This window comes from Alosa pseudoharengus, unplaced genomic scaffold (genome assembly GCF_046254945.1).
Source record: "Alosa pseudoharengus isolate Yale_2024_CS ecotype anadromous, Long Island Sound unplaced genomic scaffold, YU_APseudo_1.1 YU_APseudo_1.1_scf_2, whole genome shotgun sequence".
NCBI lineage: Eukaryota > Metazoa > Chordata > Actinopteri > Clupeiformes > Clupeidae > Alosa > Alosa pseudoharengus.
In genome coordinates this window covers 31148254-31153253 of record NW_027468663.1, presented here as the reverse complement: position 1 = coordinate 31153253, position 5000 = coordinate 31148254, and the positions used below count along the sequence as shown (strand labels likewise).

The 5000-nt window shown below is 42.1% G+C and overlaps 1 protein-coding gene across 3 annotated transcripts in view; it reads right to left on the bottom strand.

Annotated features, from left to right (window-relative positions):
- mbnl1 (muscleblind-like splicing regulator 1) overlaps positions 1 to 5000 on the bottom strand; it is a 57436-nt gene that overhangs the window by 47479 nt on the left and 4957 nt on the right. For 2 of the 3 annotated variants that reach the window (XM_076294503.1, XM_076294506.1), the window contains exon 1: positions 1 to 563. This exon is cut by the window's left edge and continues 197 nt beyond it. The exons of the other annotated variant lie outside the window; for it this stretch is intronic. The gene's annotated coding sequence lies outside the window, so the exon portion shown is untranslated. Of the gene's footprint in view, positions 564 to 5000 lie in introns of those variants that run through there. 3 annotated transcript variants of the gene reach the window in all.

The following is a 5000-nucleotide window of genomic DNA, read 5'->3' as shown; positions in this document are numbered from 1 at the left end:
TCTGCTCAGAGGCGGGTGGCAGGCCGCGACAGCAGAGCCCCAGGCACCGGCTGGACCATTCTTGGGCAGACAGACGCACAGAGAAAGAGAGGGAGAGAGAGAGAGGGAGGAAAAAAAGAGATAGAAAGAATAACAGAATGGTGCAGCGCAGCAAGCGTCTGGACTCCCTCAGCCAGTATGCGTGAGTGAGGGAGGGAGTGAGTGAGTGAATGAGTGCACAACAGAGAGAGAGAGAGAGAGAGAGAGTGACTAGCGATAGCAGCAGTAGTGTTGGTAGCACTCCGCAGAGCATGCAGGAGAGACGCCACTCAACACACTCTAGTCCCGCCTCCGCCTCCCCCTCCCGGCAACCAGGAAGTGCTCCCTCTCCCACCGCACACAGACCGGGAGTGAAAGAGAGCAGGGGGAGGGAGGGAGAAAGAGAGCGAGAGAGAGAGAGAGAGAGGGCGAGAGAAAGAGGGAGAGAGAGACGGAGGAGGCAGCAGAATAGAAAAGAAGGAAGTGAAGAGGAAACAGTGGGAGGAACTCAGGGAAGAATAAGAAAAAAAGGAAAGAGAGAGTGGAGAACCTGCCCGCCCGCCTGCAACAGATTACGTAGTGCTTTACCTCCGCCTGTCTCCCCATGGTCCTAGACTACAGTGAGACACACACACACATACACACACACACACACAAACACCTATACACATACACATTCATTCTTTATATCTATAAATCTCTCTATCTTTATTTTATTCTGTCACTTTGTGTCTGTCTCTCTTTCTCTACCTTTCTCTCTCGCACAAACAACCATTTCTAAAGGAATCTAGCTTAAGACAGGTAAGCTCACATCTTACCCATGGTTAGAGCAATATCCTACCACTTCTGAGCAATGCTAGCAAATAAGCTAGCGAGTGAATGAATGAATAAATGAATGAACATATGAATGAATGAATGAATGCAGATGACCACTGCAGCACCCAGAGCTGATCAGTGTCGCAGGGAGCCCAGATTGTCTGGAGCCGGATGTCACACAGTCCTCCTCACCCTTAATAGGTTAGCCTGGCTAACAGACCAGCCTCCGCCCACAACAGGTTAGCATAGCTAACAGACCAGCCTCCGCCCACAACAGGTTAGCATAGCTAACAGACCAGCCTCCACCCACAACAGGTTAGCATGGCTAACAGACCAGCCTCTACCCACAACAGGTTAGCGTGGCTAACAGACCAGCCTCCACCCACAACAGGTTAGCATGGCTAACAGACCAGCCTCCACCCATAACAGGTTAGCCTGGTTGTCCTCCATCCAGTGCACCACCACCATGCCTATGCACCGGGCTAAGCTAAGGCCATTTCAGACCCAGAAATAGATTCTGACCCAGTTAGACTGCAGGAGATGACACACAATGACACTCAAACGCTCTGATTATTAGGGAGTGGGAGGTTGCAGGGCTTATCCGGGAAGGTTCTGTTTTTAATAGCTGTGCCATTAACTTCATCTGCGAACCAAATGAACATTGATGAGGGATTTGGATGATGAGCACTTTGCCTATCAAAACCCACTATTCATTTTTCATTTAATAGTGGTCTCTGTGAATACTGCTGAAAGAATAACATTTTCATCTTATAAGACCTTAGTGACATAGTTTCCCTATTCATATTTGTCCTGCTAGTCAAATATGATGAACATACAATCAGACACAATATTGCTGGAGAAACAACAAAGAAATAAAGACAAAGAAATAAAGATGAAGCTCTTAGAAGCTTATGTGAACCATATCACACATAAGCCATCCCACTGATTTATGTTTATGACCTTTCTCAAAACATAACTGACAAAAACACATGTATCACCTCATGAAGCAACCAGGTGAAACACCATATAAGGAAGTACCAGCTAAACATGTGGTCATTTTATGACGTTACTCAAAAAGACAGACAAGTGCCCCCACATGTGATGTTGTGTGGTATTTTTCCACAAAAGCAGAGATGGTGTGTGTGTGTGTGAGAGAGAAAGAGATGCAGTGGGGACTGCAGTGTTGAGCCTGTTAACAAAATTGATGCTGTGCCCTGTGCTCAACTGGCCATGAGTGATAAGTCAATGCTAATTTCCACGGACAGACCTAAACCCAGGGTGACAATCTCATAGCACACATCACGCAGCTTGGGCTGGACTGTCTGTGCAGCTCTCCCCCTCTCGCTGTCTCTGTCTGTCTCCTTTCCTCTCCCTCTCTCTCTCTGACTATATATACATCTCACTATATATATATATATACGATATATATCAGTGGCGGCTGGTGGTTAAAAAAATAACGGAGGAAGGAATGTCTGCTTGATTGGCGTTAGTGGCAAATGTGAGGTTGTGATGGTGTTGGTGGCATATGTGAACAATAGAGTACGTAGGCCGCCTACCCAGACACATTTATAGCAGCAGTATGTACTATGTAGCAGGGGAGGGGGGGGGGGGTCTGACCTAAGGAGCTAGGCAAGTATGCAGCAGCCAGAAAAGTTGTGGGTTCAATTCTTGGCTTCCACCATTGTGCATTTGAGCAAGGCACTTAACCCCAAACAATGGGACAATGGACTTTGTAATATAATTTAAATATATAAGTCACTTTGGATAATAGTGCTAAATTAATAAATGTAAATGTAAATAAATGTAAATTTAGGTCTGGGAAGTCAGGGAAGACATGTAGGTCTAGTTATGAAATACTGTTTTCCAGATGTGAAAAATTACGGAAAGTCTGGAGGTTTTGCTCAGTGTAATATATTGGCAGAAAAGTCTATAATAATAAAAATAGACACTTGTTTTATAAAACCATGTAACTATTTACCATTAAAAATAGACCTTAAATGTGTCTATTTGTAACATGCTATTGTTTTTAAAGCCAAATCGCTATAATTTAAAGACAGGTTGTAATAGCTAAGTGGGAATTTATGAAAGCATAACTTGGATGATTAGCCTACCAAGTGAACTGTCCACGTATGTGACAGGTCAGCAGTAGGCTATGGCTGATTGTTTTCTGTGCTAACGTTACCAGTTAGCCATTAGTAGCCTATTTGTCTGACTATGTAGCCTACACTAGCCTTACCGTCTTGTTTTGGAATATGAATTTTTGGAGCTGGTCTTCCTGCTTTGATAAACATTCATCATACATCAGTGTATTCGCAGTGTATTTGAATGTATAAAAGATTTGAGATTCCATTGTACTGTTTATTTCACGAGCAAAAAACAAGCTTTCCGTTCAACATAAGATTCGTAGACTGCAGATAACGTTCTTGAACCGTTGCCGCTAAAAACAGCACCCCCTATCGCAATTGAAAATTACTGTACGGAGGAGCTTCCTCCCTTGGCCATTGAAAACGACGTGATTCACGAGCCGCTGGGGTCCGAGGCGTTTATAATGGACTTCAATGAGGGGCTTGAGGAGGAAGCTCCTCCATACAGTAATTTTCAATAGCGATAGGGGGTGCTGTTGGCATTTTGAACTAGGGGAACGATTTTGTTCATTCAAAGTGTTAAAAATAGTAATATTAACAGTAATTTATCAGATTAGTAATTCACTTTATATATTTTTTATTTTTCTCTGAAATTTTAGGGAGGGTGTTCCTCCCTATATATTAGGGTGCATCAGTTGCCCTCACTTTCATAAAATCTGATGGATTTTTGTTTGGGTGTTCCTTTTTACCAATAAAGACATCCTGTAAAAAATTTTGACCATATTCAAAAGTCTAATGGTGGCATTTTTTGCCAAAAAAAAAGCGCATTTTATGTTTTCGGGTTAGGTTTGAATCACAATGTTGGACTCCATTTATTGATTTCTTGTGACCCAGAGATCATGTTAAGAACCTTTGCAAGGGATTGAGAAGCATTAATGTGATTCATAATACATTTGTATTGTTTAAAAGTAGTTGAACAATGATTCAATGAACAGCTAAAACTCAAACTGTGCTTGATAATATATTTAGAATATGTACTAAAAATGTGGCTCTCATAATCCATCAGTATCATATACTTTCCAGTCTAGTTCATTTGAACAAACTTTTTGCATGATCCATTAGAAGAAAAGTTCTTCAACTTAGAAGCTTCATACATGTTCTATGGTGAAGTCTTGTATTAGGTTGACACCACTGTACGTAAGTATGGCTGCTTGTAAAACTCGGGCATCATCTTTGCTGTATGGGCTTAGACCAGCTGCTACTATAGATGACTTGGTTCTTCCTACATCAAAGCTTCCAACCCTGAGGATGATCATAAGAGCATTAAAATATCTCACAACAGAGACATGTGGGAAAAGGAATAGGTCTGTTTATGAGAGTGCAACAGTTATCTTCCCCCAAATTGAAAATATATATAAAAGGGCAGGAGTTCCACTACAGTCTGGAAAGTCAAATCCGAAAGATCTGGAGAAAAGCACATGCAACAAGCTTGTGAAATTATTTGAGAATGACAAGAAATTCAAAAAAACTGCAAAAAACAAGAGAACTGTCGAAAAAGAAAAAGAATACAATGACTTGTTGGACAAATCTTGTGTTCTCTGGCCTAAAGATGCCTTCCTACAAATTGAAAATGAGGAAGATAAGCTTTTCCTGCAATCAATGATGACAGACAGAGTTGCAACTATTGCTGGATTGGATTTAATTCAGAAGAGGAAAGAAGAAAGGAAAAGGCAAAGATTGGAGAAAAGTGTGACAAGAGCAGAGGAAAATAAGAAAGGCTGCTACCCCCAGGAACAGGACAGAAACAGACTACGGCAAACCATGCTTTCCAAGTCTACCAGAGGAAGCTGTGGCCCTCAAACTGGAAAGCTTCATAGGTGAAGACTCGTGGCTGTTCTTTGCAGCTTTTGATATATTTGATGAACATCTGCTCTCAACACCAGTGTCACAATGGGATGGCTTGACATCTTACGAGAGGATAAAGGCAACACTTACAAACTTCATTGTGACAAATGATGTGAGTGTGGGGTTAAACTAGCCCATGAGAAAGTTGGTTCTGCCACAATAGAAGAGAGATTCCAG